The sequence below is a fragment of the Oncorhynchus keta genome, unplaced genomic scaffold, assembly GCF_023373465.1.
Source record: "Oncorhynchus keta strain PuntledgeMale-10-30-2019 unplaced genomic scaffold, Oket_V2 Un_scaffold_1526_pilon_pilon, whole genome shotgun sequence".
Lineage (NCBI taxonomy): Eukaryota > Metazoa > Chordata > Actinopteri > Salmoniformes > Salmonidae > Oncorhynchus > Oncorhynchus keta.
In genome coordinates this window covers 66,698-89,000 of record NW_026290798.1, presented here as the reverse complement: position 1 = coordinate 89,000, position 22,303 = coordinate 66,698, and the positions used below count along the sequence as shown (strand labels likewise).

Sequence of the window (22,303 nt, the reverse complement as noted above, 5' to 3'; positions counted from 1 at the left end):
ACAGTACACTGACATATAACAGTACACTGACATGTACACTGACATATAACAGTACACTGACATATACAGTACACTGACATATACAGTATACAGTACACTGACATATACAGTATACAGTACACTGACATATACAGTACACTGACATATAACAGTACACTGACATATAACAAACAGTACACTGACATATACAGTATACAGTACACTGACATATACAGTACACTGACATATAACAGTACACTGACATATACAGTATACTGACATATAACAAACAGTACACTGACATGTACACTGACATATACAGTATACAGTACACTGACATGTACACTGACATATACAGTACACTGACATATACAGTATACAGTACACTGACATGTACACTGACATATAACAGTACACTGCCATATACAGTACACTGACATATACAGTACACTGACATATACAGTATACAGTACACTGACATATACAGTATACAGTACACTGACATATACAGTACACTGACATATAACAGTACACTGACATATAACAAACAGTACACTGACATATACAGTATACTGACATATAACAAACAGTACACTGACATGTACACTGACATATACAGTACACTGACATATACAGTATACAGTACACTGACATATACAGTACACTGACATATACAGTACACTGACATATAACAGTACACTGACATATACAGTATACAGTACACTGACATATACAGTACACTGACATATACAGTATACAGTACACTGACATATACAGTACACTGACATATACAGTACACTGACATATACAGTATACAGTACACTGACATATACAGTATACAGTACACTGACATATACAGTACACTGACATATAACAGTACACTGACATATACAGTATACAGTACACTGACATATAACAGTACACTGACATATAACAGTACACTGACATATAACAGTACACTGACATGTACACTGACATATACAGTATACTGACATATAACAGTACACTGACATGTACACTGACATATAACAGTACACTGACATATACAGTACACTGACATATAACAGTACACTGACATATACAGTACACTGACATATACAGTATACAGTACACTGACATATACAGTATACAGTACACTGACATATACAGTACACTGACATATAACAGTACACTGACATATACAGTATACAGTACACTGACATATACAGTACACTGACATATAACAGTACACTGACATATACAGTACACTGACATATAACAGTACACTGACATATACAGTATACAGTACACTGACATATACAGTATACAGTACACTGACATATACAGTATACAGTACACTGACATATACAGTACACTGACATATAACAGTACACTGACATATACAGTATACAGTACACTGACATATACAGTACACTGACATATAACAGTACACTGACATATACAGTATACAGTACACTGACATATACAGTACACTGACATATAACAGTACACTGACATATACAGTATACAGTACACTGACATATACAGTATACAGTACACTGACATATACAGTATACAGTACACTGACATATACAGTACACTGACATATACAGTACACTGACATATACAGTACACTGACATATACAGTATACAGTACACTGACATATACAGTATACAGTACACTGACATATACACTGTAGCTTCTAACTGGAGCCTAGACTGAAGCATTTCTTGTAGGCTGAAAGTTCATTGTAACATACAACTCACGGTATACTTTCACATCGAGAGGTAGTAGAATTATGAAGAAACTGCAGTGAGATATGTATGGCTGTATTCTCCAGACAGACAAACACAGACGGACAGACAGTCACAAGCAGACAGACAGATGGACAGTCAGAAAGACAGACAGAATGAGGCATGTTCTATTGGTGAGACTCGGACATCAAAGCAGTCTGAAGAAAGGAAGTCAGCATGGGATGAGAGGGATGAGTGGAGAAGGAATTCATAGCCACACTAGGACCTTTCACAGAGCCAGCAGGGCACCCTGTTAGAGGACAGGATGTTTTACTGGTTTATAGTGGCACTACAGTCCAGTCTGGCCTTAAACCTAACTCTAACTCTAAATCTTTACTGGTTTATAGTGGCACTACAGTCCAGTCTGGCCTTAAACCTAACTCTAACTCTAAATCTTTACTGGTTTATAGTGGCACTACAGTCCAGTCTGGCCTTAAACCTAACTCTAAACCTTTACTGGTTTATAGTGGCTCTATAGTCCAGTCTGCCCTTAAACCCTATTCTAACCCTAACTCTAACCCTAACTCTAAACCTAACTTTAACCCTAACTCTAACCACAACTCTAACCCTAACTCTAAACCTAACTTTAACCCTAACTCTAACCATAACTCTAACCCTAACTCTAAACCTAACTTTAACCCTAACTCCAACTAACCCTAACTCTAACCCTAACTAAATCCAACTCTAACCATAACTCTAACCCTAACTCTAAACCTAACTCTAACCCTAACTAAACCTAACTCTAACCCTAACTCTAACTCTAACTCTAAACCTAACTCTAACCTAACTCTAAACCTAACTCTAACCCTAACTCTAACTCTAACTCTAAACCTAACTCTAACCCTAACTAAAAACTCTAACCATAACTCTAACCCTAACTCTAAACCTAACTCTAACCCTAACTAAACCTAACTCTAACCAACTAACTCTCTAACCCTAACTCTAAACCTAACTCTAACTCTAACTCTAACTCTAACCCCTAACTAAACTCTAACTCTAACCTAACCCTAACTCTAACTCTAACTCTAAACCTAACTCTAACCCTAACTCTAAACCTAACTCTACTACATTGAAACACAACTCAGAGTCCAGAAAGTGCACCACAGATCCCTTATAGATCTCAAGAGGTATTCATCCATTATGTATATCAACAGTAGATCTAGTATGTGGTTAAGATGGAGGTTCAGTTTCTTTCCCACATAAAACATCAAACCACTCAAACACAACTCTATGCTTCTTCTAACAGTCTGTGAATCATTATGAGAATATAGTGACATTTTGAAATGAAGTCGAGTAGGACATTCAGGTGTGTCATTTGTGCTGGAAATGGACTTTATAATCCAATTCTACATTCAATTAACAGTATTACATTTAAACTCCTCTCTGTGAAACATCAGCTACATCAAGGCACTTAAAAACCTTTCCATGAACAATAAGTCTCTCTTAGTTAGCCAATATAAATACTGCAGCCCATTCTAGTTCCCTGCATTAGCTGTGTTTTTCCTTCTGCCTGGCCTCCCCTGTCCCTCTTAAGCTGATGGTCACGCTGCGTTCCTTATGACCGAGGACATGTCCCAAATGGCATCCTATTCCCATAGACCCTGGTCTAAAGTAGTGCACTATATAGGGAACAGGGTGCCAGAGTCCATAGGGTTCTGGTCAAAAGTAGTGCACTATATAGGGAATAGGGTGCCATTTGGGACAAAGCCGGAGAGGAAGAGAGAGGGCAAACACCGACTGTGACGAGGAACTCCAACCCCAGCACCAAGACAGCACAGACCCATGTGAGAACATTCAATAAAGAAAACGGAGCAGACATGAAATAAACGGAGCGGTCAGAGAAACAACAACCTGACTGACCCTTCAGATTCCTTTCTCAGGTTGGTTTCCTGTCTGCTTCAGGCTCAGCTGTTTAAAGGCTGTTACTGTTGAAGCTCCACACCTGTCCTCTTTGACAGGGGCTATTCCAGTCACACAGCAAGAGGGATTGGACCTTTAAAGCCACATTCTGTAAGATGTGCATTCCATCAAACAGTGGGCCCACCGACAACCATGTATACAATGGAGCAATATTCCTACGTCTCGACCCATGTTGTACTGACTCATTCAGCTGTTAGTACTAGTACTACATGTATACTGGTCTGGCTGAGGATGGAAGGACAGGAAATATCACCACAGGACATAGAGGATTTAGTTTATGTAGTCTCTCAGCTGTAGTCTATGTAGTCTCTCAGCTGTAGTCTATGTAGTCTCTCAGCTGTAGTCTATATAGTCTCTCAGCTGTAGTCTATGTAGTCTCTCAGCTGTAGTCTATGTCATCTCTCAGCTGTAGTCTATGTCAGTCTCTCAGCTGTAGTCTATGTAGTCTCTCAGCTGTAGTCTATGTCAGTCTCTCAGCTGTAGTCTCATAGTAGTCTCTCAGCTGTAGTCTATGTAGTCTCTCAGCTGTAGTCTATGTCATCTCTCAGCTGTAGTCTATGTCATCTCTCAGCTGTAGTCTATGTCATCTCTCATCAGTAGTCTATGTCATCTCTCAGCTGTAGTCTATGGCATCTCTCAGCTGTAGTCTATGGCATCTCTCAGCTGTAGTCTATGTCGTCTCTCAGCTGTAGTCTATGTCGTCTCTCAGCTGTAGTCTATGTCATCTCTCATCAGTAGTCTATGTCATCTCTCAGCTGTAGTCTATGGCATCTCTCAGCTGTAGTCTATGTCTATGTCTCTCAGCTGTAGTAGTCTATGTCTCAGCTGTTGTCTATGTCGTCTCTCAGCTGTAGTCTATGTCGTCTCTCAGCTGTAGTCTATGTTGTCTCAGCTGTAGTCTATGTCATCTCAGCTGTCTCTCAGCTGTAGTCTATGTTGTGTCTCAGCTGTAGTCTATGTTGTGTCTCCGCTGTAGTCTATGTAGTCTCTCAGCTGTAGTCTATGTAGTCTCTCAGCTGTAGTCTATGTAGTGTCTCAGCTGTAGTCTATGTAGTGTCTCAGCTGTAGTCTATGTCATCTCTCAGCTGCAGTCTATGTAGTCTCTCAGCTATAGTCTATGTAGTCTCTCAGCTATAGTCTATGTAGTCTCTCAGCTGTAGTCTATGTCATCTCTCAGCTGTAGTCTATGTAGTCTCTCAGCTGTAGTCTATGTAGTCTTTCAGATGTAGGGCAGTGAGGTCTGGCCTTTCAGCATGTTGTTGAGGATGCTGCTGAGAAGGGCCATTCTGAACAGTGAAACAGACAAACTCAGATTGTGGCTAACAGTCCTCCCTCCCTCTCTTCTATTATGTGCAGACATACAGTTAAACTCCCTTTCTGGATGAACATGTAGACAGCTCTCCTCTTTAAACAGGGCTGAGGAGGGCTGAGGGCCTCACAATAGGAAACACATGGCTTTGGAATAAATAGTGTTCATTTCATTAGTTAATATGAATGATTACATTATACACCATTTAGCTACAACAAAGTTACAACCCTACTGATTCCAAATGCAACTGAAATGTAAACAGGAGAAAAGCTGTTATTATCTCCCAGTGCTGAGGTTTTAGCAGTGACCTGTGCTCTCATAATCTCTCTACATGTCTGAGATCGTCAGAACACGGAAACACCACTCACACCTCACTGACAGAAAGAAAGAATGAAAGAAAGAGAGAGAGAGAGAAACGGAGAAAGTAAGAACAGAGAAGGTACGGGAAGAGAGAGCGATAGCATCAATGCACCCACTGATCTGATACACACCATTACACTAGAGCCTGATTGGGACTGATGAGTCCCTCCCTCCCTCCCTCCCTCCCTCCCTCCCTCCCGCCCTCCCTCCTGGTGTGTGTTTTCCTCCAGTTTCTCCTCCTTGACAGGCTGTTGTTTAGCTTGGACTCCCGGTGTGACTCTAACTCCATGATCCCATGTTGGAGGCTGTTTGAGCGGAGCCGAGGAGATGAGTGACAGGTTTATATGACCCCCTCAGCCTGGTCCTGTGGTGCCTCATTACATGTATGTTTTTAATTATCCTTCCCTCTATCCACTCTCTCCTGGCTCTCTCTCTTTCTCTCTCTCTCTGGACAGGGGGATAAGGGTTAGATACTGGATCTCTCTCTGGACAGGGGGATAAGGGTTAGAAACTGGATCTCTCTCTGGACAGGGGATAAAGGTTAGAAACTGGATCTCTCTGGACAGGGGGACCAGGGTTAGAAACTGGATCTCTCTCTGGACAGGGGGATAAAGGTTAGAAACTGGATCTCTCTCTGGACAGGGGGACCAGGGTTAGAAACTGGATCTCTCTCTGGACAGGGGGATAAGGGTTAGAAACTGGATCTCTCTCTGGACAGGGGGATAAGGGTTAGAAACTGGATCTCTCTCTGGACAGGGGGATAAGGGTTAGAAACTGGATCTCTCTCTGGACAGGGGGACCAGGGTTAGAAACTGGATCTCTCTCTGGACAGGGGGATAAGGGTTAGAAACTGGATATCTCTCTGGACAGGGGGATAAGGGTTAGAAACTGGATCTCTCTCTGGACAGGGGGATAAGGGTTACATAATGGATCTCTCTCTGGACAGGGGGACCAGGGTTAGATACTGGATCTCTCTCTGAATCTCTGGCTGGCTGACTGGATGGATGGCTGGCTGACTGGATGGCTGGCTGGCTGACTGGATGTCTGGCTGGCTGGATAGCTGACTGGATGGCTGGCTGGCTGACTGGATGGATGGCTGACTGGATGGATGACTGACTGGATGGCTGACTGGATGGCTGACTGGATAGCTGACTGGCTGGCTGACTGGATGGATGGCTGACTGGATGGATGGCTGACTGGATGGATGACTGACTGGATGGCTGACTGGATGGCTGACTGGATAGCTGGCTGGCTGACTGGATGGCTGGCTGACTGGATGGCTGGCTGACTGACTGGATGGCTGGCTGGTTGACTGGATGGCTGCTGACTGGATGGCTGGATGGATGGATGACTGACTGGATGGCTGACTGGATGGATGACTGGATGGCTGACTGGATGCTGACTGGCTGGCTGACTGGATGGATGGCTGACTGGATGGATGGCTGACTGGATGGATGACTGACTGGATGGCTGACTGGATGGCTGACTGGATGGATGGCTGACTGGATGGATGGCTGACTGGATGGTTGGCTGGCTGACTGGATGGCTGGCTGACTGGATGGCTGGCTGACTGACTGGATGGCTCGCTGACTGGATGGCTGGGTGGATGGCTGGCTGGCTGGCTGGCTGGCTGGCTGGCTGGCTGGCTGGCTGGCTGGCTGGCTGACTGGATGGCTGGCTGGCTGGCTGGCTGACTGGATGGCTGGCTGACTGGATGGCTGACTGGATGGATGGATGGCTGACTGGATGGATGGATGGCTTACTGGATGGATGGCTGGCTGACTGGATGGCTGGCTGGCTGGCTGACTGGATGAGGTTATGGAAAAGACAGACTCCCCTGCAGAGAAGGAAGAATGAGGAGGAGGCTGCAGGTGATATGACCATTGTGAGTCATTGTGCTGACATCTATAAACCTTGTTAACAACTCAGTTAAACAGGGAATTATTATTGAGAATTTACAGCTCGAAGAGTCCCGTTTTTAAGAACACAGTGTTTCCAGTAGTCGACATAAAAGGCCAAACACTACACATTTTTCAGGGCATGGAATCATGCCTCGAGCCGTCTCCATAACAGCTCATTAAAAAAGACAATCCTGGGAGAGCCTGTCACCTATGATTAAAGCTGTCATTCTTCCACTGTGGATGAATGTGTTGACAGACACACCATCTCTCACACAAGCTGCCCTGCCTTAGCTGTAGTAGCTGTAGAACTGGGGAGAACCCCTACCAAATCACCACCTCTGTCTGTCTGTCTGTCTGTCTGTCTGTCTGTCTGTCTGTCTGTCTGTCTGTCTGTCTGTCTGTCTGTCTCTGTCTCTCTCTCTCCCCTGTCTGTCTCTCTCTCTGTCTATCTTATCTGTCTGTCTCTGTCTTGCTCTCTCCTCTGTCTATCTTATCTGTCTGTCTGTCTCTCTCTGTGTCTCAACTTCGTCAATTGGGGAAAATAATTTCACAAAGTGCAATCAGAGACTAATTGGTTTGTGGACAGGGTGAACACCAACACAACAGTTGCTTTAATCACACAAGTCAGCCAGCCCAGACCAACTCCCAGATGTATGTTTCTCTTGTTATAAGAGATGACAAATAGCTACAGAAAACAATAATAGTCCAACAAAATGAGTTTGAGCTGCTTGTGTCCAACGCTAACACACAGAGAGGAAGAACGGGTCAGATCTGAGTCTGGGGGTTTATCTGGAGAACAGATCTGAGTCTAGGGGTTTATCTGGAGTCAGATCTGAGTCTAGGGGTTTATCTGGAGAACGGGTCAGATCTGAGTCTAGGGGTTTATCTGGAGAAGATCTGGGTCAGATCTGAGTCTAGGGGGTTTATCTGGAGAACGGGTCAGATCTGAGTCTAGGGGTTTATCTGGAGAACGGGTCAGATCTGAGTCTAGGGGTTTATCTGGAGAACGGGTCAGATCTGAGTCTAGGGGGTTTATCTGGAGAACGGGTCAGATCTGAGTCTAGGGGTTTATCTGGAGAACGGGTCAGATCTGAGTCTAGGGGTTTATCTGGAGAACGGGTCAGATCTGAGTCTAGGGGTTTATCTGGAGAACGGGTCAGATCTGAGTCTAGGGGTTTATCTGGAGAACGGGTCAGATCTGAGTCTAGGGGTTTATCTGGAGAACGGGTCAGATCTGAGTCTAGGGGTTTATCTGGAGAACGGGTCAGATCTGAGTCTAGGGGTTTATCTGGAGAACGGGTCAGATCTGAGTCTAGGGGTTTATTTGGAGAAGATCGGGTCAGTCAGATCTGAGTCTAGGGGTTTATCTGGAGAACGGGTCAGATCTGAGTCTAGGGGTTTATCTGGAGAACGGGTCAGATCTGAGTCTAGGGGTTTATCTGGAGAACGGGTCAGATCTGAGTCTAGGGGGAGCGGGTTTATCTGGAGAACGGGTCAGATCTGAGTCTAGGGGTTTATCTGGAGAAGATCTGAGTCTAGGGGTTTATTTGGAGAACAGGTCAGATCTGAGTCTAGGGGTTTATTTGGAGAGCGGATCAGATCTGAGTCTAGGAGGTTTATTTGGAGAACGGGTCAGATCTGAGTCTAGGGGTTTATCTGGAGATTTGGTGAGCGGGTCAGATCTGAGTCTAGGGAACGGGTCAGATCTGAGTCTCGGGGTTTATTTGGAGAACGGGTCAGATCTGAGTCTAGGTTTAATTGGAGAACGGGTCAGATCTGAGTCTTTTATTTGGAGAACGGGTCAGATCTGAGTCTAGGGGGTTTATCTGGAGAACGGGTCAGATCTGAGTCTAGGGGGTTTATTTGGAGAACGGGTCAGATCTGAGTCTAGGGGTTTATTTGGAGAACGGGTCAGATCTGAGTCTAGGGGGTTTATTTGGAGAACGGGTCAGATCTGAGTCTAGGGGGTTTATTTGGAGAACGGGTCAGATCTGAGTCTAGGAGGTTTATTTGGAGAACGGGTCAGATCTGAGTCTAGGAGGTTTATTTGGAGAACAGGTCAGATCTGAGATCTGAGTCTAGGTTTTTGGAGAACGGGTCAGATCTGAGTCTTTTATTTGGAGAACGGGTCAGATCTGAGTCTAGGAGGTTTATTTGGAGAACGGGTAAGATCTGAGTCTAGGAGGTTTATTTGGAGAACTCAAATCTGGTCTAGGGGTTTATTTGGAGAACGGGTCAGATCTGAGTCTAGGGGTTTATTTGGAAAATGGCAGGCCATGTTGTTGGTCAAACAAACAGACAAAGACCAAACTAACACCATTAACTGACATTGACACTGAAGTAGAGAATCAACCTCTTCCTGTATCATTTTTGATAGAGAGATGTTCTCATTCTAGTTCATAACATGCACTGGGACAGGCATAGAAGAAAGTTGTACACAAACAAGAAACATTGGTACCACCAAGGTCTATTACAACAGTGATCCTCTAAGATGGTTTTTAGTCTCTCTACAGCCTCCAGTTTGTTTTGAATGAACTACTGGGGTAAGCACAGTCACATAGACAAATAAAGGATCTCCAATACTACAGAGATCCTCTAAGATGGTTTTTAGTCTCTCTACAGCCTCCAGTTTGTTTTGAATGAACTACTGGAGAAAGCACAGTCACATAGACAAATAAAGGATCTCCAATACTACAGAGATCCTCTAAGATGGTTTTTAGTCTCTCTAAAGCCTCCAGTTTGTTTTGAATGAACTACTGGGGTAAGCAATCACATAGACAAATAAAGGATCTTCAATACTACAGAGATCCTCTAAGAGTCTGTTTGTTTTCAATAGGAGAATCCAAGACGTTACGAGACAGACACTGGCCAAGCTCACATGTACCACTACCTCATCTTTATCAATACGTCATCTACTTCATTAGGAGATCATTTGTGAGTGAGGTTAACAGTAATAACAGACTGTCTGTATGTGAGGTTAACAGTAATAACAGACTGTCTGTATTTGAGGTTAACAGTAATAACAGACTGTCTGTATGTGAGGTTAACAGTAATAAACAGACGGTCTGTATGTGAGGTTAACAGTAATAAACAGACTGTCTGTATGTGAGGTTAACAGTAATAACAGAATGTATGTATGTGAGGTTAACAGTAATAAACAGACTGTCTGTATGTGAGGTTAACAGTAATAAACAGACTGTCTGTATGTGAGGTTAACAGTATTAACAGACTTTATATGTGAGGTTAACAGTAATAACAGACTGTCTGTATGTGAGGTTAACAGTAATAACAGAATGTATGTATGTGAGGTTAACAGTAATAAACAGACTGTCTGTATGTGAGGTTAACAGTAATAAACAGACTGTCTGTATGTGAGGTTAACAGTATTAACAGACTATATATTTGAGGTTAACAGTAATAACAGACTGTCTGTATGTGAGGTTAACAGTAATAACAGACTGTATGTATGTGAGGTTAACAGTAATAAACAGACTGTATGTACGTGAGGTTAACAGTAATAAACAGACTGTCTGTATGTGAGGTTAACAGTAATAAACAGACTGTCTGTATGTGAGGTTAACAGTATTAACAGACTGTATGTATGTGCGGTTAACAGTATTAACAGACTATTTATGTGAGGTTAACAGTAATAAACAGACTATATATGTGAGGTTAACAGTAATAAACAGACTGTCTGTATGTGAGGTTAACAGTAATAAACAGACTGTATGTGAGGTTAACAGTAATAACAGACTGTATGTATGTGAGGTTAACAGTAATAACAGACTGTTAGGTTAACAGTAATAAACAGACTGTCTGTATGTGAGGTTAACAGTAATAAACAGACTGTCTGTATGTGAGGTTAACAGTAATAAACAGACTGTCTGTATGTGAGGTTAACAGTAATAACAGACTGTCTGTATGTGAGGTTAACAGTAATAACAGACTGTCTGTATGTGAGGTTAACAGTAATAACAGACTATTTATGTCAGTAATAAACAGACTATATATGTGAGGTTAACAGTAATAACAGACTGTCTGTATGTGAGGTTAACAGTATTAACAGACTATTTATGTGAGGTTAACAGTAATAACAGACTGTATGTATGTGAGGTTAACAGTAATAACAGACTGTCTGTATGTGAGGTTAACAGTAATAAACAGACTGTCTGTATGTGAGGTTAACAGTAATAACAGACTGTCTGTATGTGAGGTTAACAGTAATAAACAGACTGTCTGTATGTGAGGTTAACAGTAATAAACAGACTGTCTGTATGTGAGGTTAACAGTAATAAACAGACTGTCTGTATGTGAGGTTAACAGTAATAAACAGACTGTCTGTATGTGAGGTTAACAGTAATAAACAGACTGTATGTATGTGAGGTTAACAGTAATAAACAGACTGTCTGTACGTGAGGTTAACAGTAATAAACAGACTGTATGTATGTGCGGTTAAGAGTATTAACAGACTATTTATGTGAGGTTAACAGTAATAAACAGACTATATATGTGAGGTTAACAGTAATAAACAGACTGTCTGTATGTGAGGTTAACAGTAGTAAAACAGACTGTATGTATGTGAGGTTAACAGTAATAAACAGACAGCCTGTATGTGAGGTTAACATTAATAAACAGACTGCCTGTATGTGAGGTTAACAGTAATAAACAGACTGTCTGTATGTGAGGTTAACAGTATTAACAGACTATATATGTGAGGTTAACAGTAATAAACAGACTGTCTGTATGTGAGGTTAACAGTAATAACAGACTGTATGTATGTGAGGTTAACTGTAATAAACAGACTGTATGTATGTGAGGTTAACAGTAATAAACAGACTGTATGTATGTGAGGTTAACAGTAATAACAGACTGTATGTATGTGAGGTTAACAGTAATAAACAGACTGTCTGTATGTGAGGTAACAGTAATAACAGACTGTCTGTATGTGAGGTTAACAGTAATAACAGACTGTCTGTATGTGAGGTTAACAGTAATAACAGACTGTCTGTATGTGCGGTTAACAGTAATAACAGACTGTCTGTATGTGAGGTTAACAGTAATAACAGACTGTCTGTATGTGAGGTTAACAGTAATAAACAGACTGTCTGTATGCGAGGTTAACAATAATAACAGACTGTCTGTATGTGCGGTTAACAGTAATAACAGACTGTCTGTATGTGAGGTTAACAGTAATAAACAGACTGTAAGTATGTGAGGTTAACAGGGACCCACTCTGAGCTCTCCCAGGCCCAGAAGAATCACCATGTGGTGCTTGTTTTGACGTTTTAGGGCCCAAAAGCCCCAGACTGCTTGACTCCCTGATTACAACAAATCACGGTGTCAGAATTGGATGGGTAAAGAGTAGTTTAATAAACCATTAGCTCATTGGCTGAACACTTCACTTCTCCCTCTGGCCGCAGGCTTTGTTGCACAGGTCTTCCCTGGCGTGGCGAGCCGTATGTTTGTGTGTGCTAATGACTATGATTAGGGAACCTGGATTAGGTCCTGTCAAAAACTCAGTGGTTAACGACACACACGCACAAGCACACACAGAGAGAGATAGAGAGAGAGAGAGAGAGAGAGAGAGAGAGAGAGAGAGAGAGAGAGAGAGAGAAAAGGCCTCCCAGTCACAGCTCCGTAAATTAGCCATCTGATGTTTTTCTCTAGCTGTACAGAAACTGTAATCAAAGTTGTGTACATTAATACTCTCCTAAATGTTCCTGAAATGTGACACTAAAGAGCTTACAGACATTAGATCCAGTGCTAGACCAAGCCTTGAGGCCATCAGTCTTGTTTATGAGGTATAAACAGGGATGAACTAACTATAGAAACATCTCAGGTGTGTTCAACACTTGGACTGATTTAGAACCCATTCCACAATCTGGGATTTACAATGGATGCACCATTTCTTTAAAGAGGGAGGCTAAACTCCGTCAGACCCATCACAGTGAGCCCTTCCTCACAGAGAAGTAGTGCCTATCTAGGGTCAGATCCCCCGAGGGAACAGAGGCCTGCTTCTCCCATGGTGCAGTAATCTAGAGGGAACAGAGGCCTGCTTCTCCCATGGTGCAGTAATCTAGAGGGAACAGAGGCCTGCTTCTCCCATGGTGCAGTAATTTAGAGGGAACAGAGGCCTGCTTCTCCCATGGTGCAGTAATTTAGAGGGAACAGAGGCCTGCTTCTCCCATGGTGCAGTAATTTAGAGGGAACAGAGGCCTGCTTCTCCCATGGTGCAGTAATTTAGAGGGAACAGAGGCCTGCTTCTCCCATGGTGCAGTAATTTAGAGGGAACAGAGGCCTGCTTCTCCCATGGTGCAGTAATTTAGAGGGAACAGAGGCCTGCTTCTCCCATGGTGCAGTAATTTAGAGGGAACAGAGGCCTGCTTCTCCCATGGTGCAGTAATTTAGAGGGAACAGAGGCCTGCTTCTCCCATGGTGCAGTAATTTAGAGGGAACAGAGGCCTGCTTCTCCCATGGTGCAGTAATCTAGAGGGAACAGAGGCCTGCTTCTCCCATGGTGCAGTAATCTAGAGGGAACAGAGGCCTGCTTCTCCCATGGTGCAGTAATCTAGAGGGAACAGAGGCCTGCTTCTCCCATGGTGCAGTAATCTTAGAGGGAACAGAGGCCTGCTTCTCCCATGGTGCAGTAATCTAGAGGGAACAGAGGCCTGCTTCTCCCATGGTGCAGTAATTTAGAGGGAACAGAGGCCTGCTTCTCCCATGGTGCAGTAATCTAGAGGGAACAGAGGCCTGCTTCTCCCATGGTGCAGTAATTTAGAGGGAACAGAGGCCTGCTTCTCCCATGGTGCAGTAATCTAGAGGGAACAGAGGCCTGCTTCTCCCATGGTGCAGTAATCTAGAGGGAACAGAGGCAGTGTTAGCCTGCTTCTCCCATGGTGCAGTAATCTAGAGGGGAACAGAGGCCTGCTTCTCCCATGGTGCAGTAATCTGGAGAACAGAGGCCTGCTTCTCCCATGAAGTGCAGTAATCTAGAGGAACAGGGCCTGCTTCTCCCATGGTGCAGTAATCTGGAGCTGAGAACAGAGGCCTGCTTCTCCCATGGTGCAGTAATTTAGAGGGAACAGAGGCCTGCTTCTCCCATGGTGCAGTAACTCATGCATCCATACAGACAATTAGAGCTGAGAATAGAGGACAGAGAAGAGACAAAGCAGTGTTAGGATGCATCCATTCCATACAGACAATTAGAGCTGAGAATAGAGGACAAAGCAGTGTTAGGATGCATCCATCCCATACAGACAATTAGAGCAAAGAGAAGAGACAGTGTTAGGATGCATCTGTTCCATACAGACAATTAGAGCTGAGAATAGAGGACAGAGAAGAGACAAAGCAGTGTTAGGATGCATCTGTTCCATCTGTCAGACAATTAGAGCTGAGAATAGAGAGAAGACAAAGCAGAGATGCATCTGTCCCATACAGAGACAAACCAGTGTTAGGATGCATCCATCCCATACAGACAATTAGAGCTGAGAATAGAGGACAGAGAAGAGACAAAGCAGTGTTAGGATGCATCTGTTCCATACAGACAATTAGAGCTGAGAATAGAGGACAGAGAAGAGACAAAGCAGTGTTAGGATGCATCCATCCCATACAGACAATTAGAGCTGAGAATAGAGGACAGAGAAGAGACAAAGCAGTGTTAGGATGCATCCATCCCATACAGACAATTAGAGCTGAGAATAGAGGACAGAGAAGAGACAAAGCAGTGTTAGGATGCATCTGTTCCATACAGACAATTAGAGCTGAGAATAGAGGACAGAGAAGAGACAAAGCAGTGTTAGGATGCATCCATCCCATACAGACAATTAGAGCTGAGAATAGAGGACAGAGAAGAGACAAAGCAGTGTTAGGATGCATCTGTTCCATACAGACAATTAGAGCTGAGAATAGAGGACAGAGAAGAGACAAAGCAGTGTTAGGATGCATCCATCCCATACAGACAATTAGAGCTGAGAATAGAGGACAGAGAAGAGACAAAGCAGTGTTAGGATGCATCCATCCCATACAGACAATTAGAGCTGAGAATAGAGGACAGAGAAGAGACAAAGCAGTGTTAGGATGCATCCATCCCATACAGACAATTAGAGCTGAGAATAGAGGACAGAGAAGAGACAAAGCAGTGTTAGGATGCATCCATCCCATACAGACAATTAGAGCTGAGAATAGAGGACAGAGAAGAGACAAAGCAGTGTTAGGATGCATCTGTTCCATACAGACAATTAGAGCTGAGAATAGAGGACAGAGAAGAGACAAAGCAGTGTTAGGATGCATCTGTTCCATACAGACAATTAGAGCTGAGAATAGAGGACAGAGAAGAGACAAAGCAGTGTTAGGATGCATCCATCCCATACAGACAATTAGAGCTGAGAATAGAGGACAGAGAAGAGACAAAGCAGTGTTAGGATGCATCTGTTCCATACAGACAATTAGAGCTGAGAATAGAGCAAAGAGAAGAGAAAAAGCAGTGTTAGGATGCATCCATCCCATACAGACAATTAGAGTTGAGAATAGAGGACAGAGAAGAGACAAAGCAGTGTTAGGATGCATCCATCCCATACAGACAATTAGAGCTGAGAATAGAGGACAGAGAAGAGACAAAGCAGTGTTAGGATGCATCTGTTCCATACAGACAATTAGAGCTGAGAATAGAGGACAGAGAAGAGACAAAGCAGTGTTAGGATGCATCCATCCCATACAGACAATTAGAGCTGAGAATAGAGGACAGAGAAGAGACAAAGCAGTGTTAGGATGCATCTGTACCCATACAGACAATTAGAGCTGAGAATAGAGCTGAGAAGAGAAGAGAAAAAGCAGTGTTAGGATGCATCCATCCCATACAGACAATTAGAGCTGAGAATATATTTTTATTTATTTAACTAGGCAAGTCAGTTAAGAACAAACTCTTATTTTCAATGATGGCCTAGGAACAGTGGGTTAACTGCCTGTTCAGGGGCAGAATGACAGATTTGTAACTTGTCAGCTCGGGGGTTTGAACTTGCAACCTTCTGGCTACTAGTCCAACGCTCTAACCACTAGGCTACCCTGCCGCAGCAAATAGAGGACAGAGAAGAGAGAGAAGAGACAAAGCAGTGTTAGGATGCATCCATCCCATACAGACAATTAGAGCTGAGAATAGAGGACAGAGAAGAGACTGGAGTGAACTAATCCTGCTTGGGCCAAGTCATGTTTTTCCCTCAAACCTAATAAGATTGGCATTAGCCCACATCTTTCCATGAAATCCCTGTTCTCCTTCTCCTTGCTCTTCCTCTGCTCTGTGGCGGTGTCCCAAATGGCACCCTATTCCCTATAGGGTGCCCGGGCTCTGGTCAAAAGTAGTGCACTATGCAGGGTGTCAATTGGAATGTAACCTGTGTGTACAGTGCAGAGGGTTTATCTGATCCTGGGGAGGGGGGACAGTCAGTCAGTCACAGCAGACAGATTAACAGTTCCAGCCTTCTCTAAGTGGATGATGACTCTCCTAGTACTCACTAAGTTGACAGCCACCTGTTGCCCCTCACAGCAGAGCAGAGTCCCTCACAGCAGAACAGAGTCCCTCACAGCAGAGCAGACTCCATCACAGCAGAGCAGAGTCCCTCACAGCAGAGCAGAGTCCCTCCATCACAGCAGAGCAGAGTCCCTCACAGCAGAGCAGACTCCATCACAGCAGAGCAGAGTCCCTCACAGCAGAGCAGAGTCCCTCACACAGCAGAACAGACACCATCACAGCAGAGCAGAGTCCCTCGTGGCAGAGCAGAGTCCCTCACAACAGAGCAGAGTCCCTCACAGCAGAACAGAGTCCCTCACACAGCAGAACAGAGTCCCTCACAGCAGAGCAGAGTCCCTCACAGCAGAACAGAGTCCCTCACAGCAGAGCAGAGTACCTCACAGCAGAGCAGAGTCCCTCACAGCAGAACAGACTCCATCACAGCAGAGCAGAGTCCATCACAGCAGACAGCAGAGAGAGTCCCTCACAGCAGAACAGACTCCATCACAGCAGAGCAGAGTCCCAGACTCACACAGCAGAGCAGAGTCCCTCACAGCAGAACCCTCACAACAGAGCAGACTCCATCACAGCAGAACAGAGTCCCTCACAGCAGAACAGAACAGAGTCCCTCCAGCAGAACAGAGTCCCTCACACAGCAGAACAGAGTCCCTCACAGCAGAACAGAGTCCCTCACAGAGCAGAGTCCCTCACAGCAGAACAGAGTCCCTCACAGCAGAACAGAGTCCCTCACACAGCAGAGTCCCTCACAGAGTCCCTCACAGCAGAACAGAGTCCCTCACAGCAGAACAGAGTCCCACAACAGAGCAGAGTCCCTCACAGCAGAACAGAGTCCCTCACACAGCTGAGACAGAGTCCCTCACACAGCAGAACAGAGTCCCTCACACAGCAGAACAGAGTCCCTCACACAGCAACAGAACAGCTGAACAGAGTCCCTCACACAGCAGAACAGAGTCCCTCACACAGCAGAACAGAGTCCCTCACACAGCAGAACAGAGTCCCTCACACAGCTGAACAGAACAGCTGAACAGAGTCCCTCACACAGCTGAACAGAGTCCCTCACACAGCTGAACAGAGTCCCTCACAGCAGAACAGAGTCCCTCACAGCTGAACAGAGTCCCTCACACAGCAGAACAGAGTCCCTCACACAGCTGAACAGAGTCCCTCACAGCAGTACAGAGTCCCTCACACAGCAGAACAGAGTGCCTCACAGCAGAACAGAGTAGCTTGATGTATGTTTTGTAGACAAGGTGGTCACTGATCAACAGCTAGTCGAGTCACTAAGACCACTTTGTAAGTTTTAGATTTAATTTCGTACAGTTCTACACATTTTGCCATGGGGTGTTGAAAAATGTTGCAGTATTAAAGCAAGTTTGTTGCAATTCTATTAATTTTGCCAAAAGGTGGAGAGAAATGTTTTCAATGCTGTTTTTAATATGACATGCGAGTGAGACTGACCAACAAAATCAATGAGGGACCCCCGGCCAGTGATTAAACCATGATTACTACGCTTAGATATCTGGTCGCTAGACTGACTTACCAATCTAAAAACTGTTAGCTGAAATGAACTAATTGAATGACTTAACAAGAGAAAAACTGCTGATGCACAACCACATTTCCAAATGTCACCTTGTGTATTCTACTATCCTAACTCTCAACAGTAAGCTGAGACCATCCTGAGTTCCCGGTCTTCAAAAGGCTGCCAGTTGGCCATCCCTGCTCTATATGGTTTCTATCTGTACACTCATTAAACCACCTTCGATATGATGGAATCTATGACACAGAAGTCCCCTGGAGCAAAGTCAGTTAACTAACAGTAAAAGCCAACATATACGACACTGTTTTAAATTACAAAATGAAAGTGCCAGGAAATAATAGGAAGATAGGAGCGCTTCACATTAAATAAATCCACATTGTACTCAGCATGCACAAACAGGGCCTAGGTTAGGTCACCTGGCAGGCTGGGCTAGACTAGAGCGGTCTGTACTCAGCATGCACAAACAGGGCCGAGGTTAGGTCACCTGGCAGGCTGGGCTAGACTAGAGGGGTCTGTACTCAGCATGCACAAACAGGGCCGAGGCAGGTTAGGTCACCTGGCAGGCTGGGCTAGACTAGAGCGGTCTGTACTCAGCATGCACAAACAGGGCCTAGGTTACGTTCACCTGGCAGGCTGGGCTAGACTAGAGCGGTCTGTACTCAGCATGCACAAACAGGGCCTAGGTTACGTTCACCTGGCAGGCTGGGCTAGACTAGAGCGGTCTGTACTCAGCATGCACAAACAGGGCCGAGGCAGGTTAGGTCACCTGGCAGGCTGGGCTAGACTAGAGCGGTCTGTACTCAGCATGCACAAACAGGAACTAGGCAGGTTAGGTCACCTGGCAGGCTGGGCTAGACTAGAGCGGTCTGTACTCAGCATGCACAAACAGGAACTAGGCAGGTTAGGTCACCTGGCAGGCTGGGCTAGACTAGAGCGGTCTTGCCTCATGTCTCAAGTCTTGCCAATATTTAAAAGACAGTATTTTTAGGGCTCGGAAAAAAACTCCCAGTAAAAATAAATAAAATCAAGTGGAGTTTCCTAATGTTTCCATGATACATATCATGCAACAGCAGGTATAATGGATTAGCAGAGAAAACGACTGCCATAGTTTCTGAAAATCATAGCCTGGATTTCACACGGCATTTCAAAGTTATAACGCCTCCGTCCTTGTCTTGGTACACTTAAATAGCACTTTTGAAAAGGCCAAATTAAAATCCAACAGCTCGTGGCTTAATGGCTTTTCCAGGTTAACCCTGCTGAGTTATTTTAGCCCTGGCAGCCTGGAGAGGAGAGGAGGAGGAGGCCCTGTGTGTCTGCAGGAGAGAGCCACGTGCACTCCTCTCCATGGTCTCTGTCACTGTCTGCATCTCAAATGGCACTCTATTCACTACACAGTTCACTACATCTGGGCCCTGGTCAAAAGTAATGCACTATATAGAGAAGAAGGTGGCAGTTGGGATGCAACCAGAGTCAACGTGCAGCAGCCTGCAGCACTGCCTTGCTGCCAGCCTGCACAGAACAGAGCACCTTGGTATATGGGCACGCAAGGATCCCCAGAGCACAGACAAGCTCTGACTCATCATTAAGTGAAGCAGGCTGGACGTGTTTGTATTATAATACTTATTAAAAACAATTATGCACTTAAATGTATTACACACAACCTACAGTGCTACTGCTGTTGAATGTGATGTGGAGGGCAGGTTTGAGTCAGGTTTAGACTGGGACATAACTGGGCTAGTCTCTCACTAAGTATAATTTAAACCAGTATTTTAGAGCAGTTAACTCTCTCTCACACACACACACACACACACACACACACACACACACACACACACACACACACACACACACACACACACACACACACACACACACACACACACACACACACACACACACGCACACACACGCGCACACACACGCACACACGCACACACACCTCTCCAAGGCCGAAAGGTCAGGTAATAGAGGTTCCTAAAATAGAGGCTGGTGTGTCTGAGAGACAGGACAGGACATCAATATATATCAGGAGGTGTTCCCAACTAAACACAGTATTAACATCCACATGGAAACAGTGAGCTCAACACAGAAATATACAAAGAAGTGGAAAGACTGTGACCCAAACAATAGCTTTGACTGATTTACTAAGTGTGTGTGTGTGTGTGTGTGTGTGTGTGTGTGTGTGTGTGTGTGTGTGTGTGTGTGTGTGTGTGTGTGTGTGTGTGTGTGTGTGTGTGTGTGTGTGTGTGTGTGTGTGTGTGTGTGTGTGTGTGTGTGTGTGTGTGTGTGTGTGTGTGTGTGTGCAGGCCTATAATCACTCTACTCATTTCCTCTCATTATGAGGCCTGCTTTATTGACGTAGGAATCAAGCGTTGAGCGCGTTAAAACAAGGCCATAAAACATGATGGAGGGAGAGGGAAACGTCTTTAAAACAACCAACATAACAACCTCTACACTTTCCTCACTCTCCCAGAGGATTTCATCTTTTCAGATTCATCAGCCGATGCAGTGGAACACAGTGGAGAAGTGGCAGACGATATAATGATGATATAGAGTAGTTGCCTGCACAGTGACTTTGGCTCTTTAGAAATACCATGTACACTACATATGCAAAAGTATGTGGACACCCCTTCAAATTAGTGGATTTGGTTATTTCAGCAACACCTGTTGCTGACAGGTGTATAAAATGGAGCACACAGCCATGCGATCTGTAAATTCCCGTTTTGGCAATGTATTATTATTATGTTTTATAATTATGTATTATTATTATAATAAATTATTATTAATATTATGTATTATTATTATATATACTATTATTGATATTATATATTATTATGTATTATTAGTATGTATTAGTATGTATTATACTACATTATTATTAATATTATGTATTATTATTATTATATATATTATTATTATATATTATTATTATTATGTATTATTATTAGTATGTATTATAATATATTATCATTAATATTATATATATATTATTATTGATATTATATATTATTATTATTATTATGATCTATTACTATTATTAGTATTATTATGTATTATTACTTTTATTATTATGTGTTACTATTACTATTACTACTATTATATATTATTATTATATACTAGTATTATTATTAGGTATTAATATTATATATTAGTAGTATTTATTATTATTTGTAATATCATTAGTATGTATTATTACGTATTATTATTATCTATTACTATTATTATGCATTAGAATTTTTGTTATTATTACTATCTATTATTACTTGTATTATTATTGTGTGTTACTATTACTATGTATTATTACTTGTATTATTATTATGTGTTACTATTACTATGTATTATTACTTGTATTATTATTATGTGTTATTATTCCTATGTATTATTACTTGTATTATTATTATGTGTTACTATTACTATGTATTATTACTTGTATTATTATTATGTGTTACTATTACTATGTATTATTACTTGTATTATTATTATGTGTTACTATTACTATGTATTATTACTTGTATTATTATTATGTAATAATATAATAATATATAATAATAATAATAATAATATAATATTATGTGTTATTATTCCTATGTATTATTACTTGTATTATTATTATGTATTATTATGTGTTATTATGTGTTACTGTATTATTTTTGTATTATTATTTGTATTATTATTATTATTTATTATTTGTTTATTATTATTTGTATTATTATTATGTATTACTATTATTATGTATTATAATTTGAAATATATTATTATTAAATTACTATTATAATTATGTATTATTATGATAATTATTATGCATTATTGTTATGTATTATTGTTATGTATTACTAGTATTATGAATTATAATTTGTATTATTATTATTATTATTATGGATTATAATTTGTATTATTATTATTATTATTATGGATTATAATTTGTATTAGTATTATGTATTGTTATTTTTATTATTATGTTATGTGTTATTCTTATGTTATGTATTATGATTTTTTTATTAGCA

The 22,303-nt window shown here is 42.5% G+C and overlaps 1 protein-coding gene across 1 annotated transcript in view; it reads right to left on the bottom strand.

The window, feature by feature from the left end:
- Positions 1-22,303, bottom strand: part of LOC127927550 (FH1/FH2 domain-containing protein 3-like) — a 204,199-nt gene that overhangs the window by 133,135 nt on the left and 48,761 nt on the right.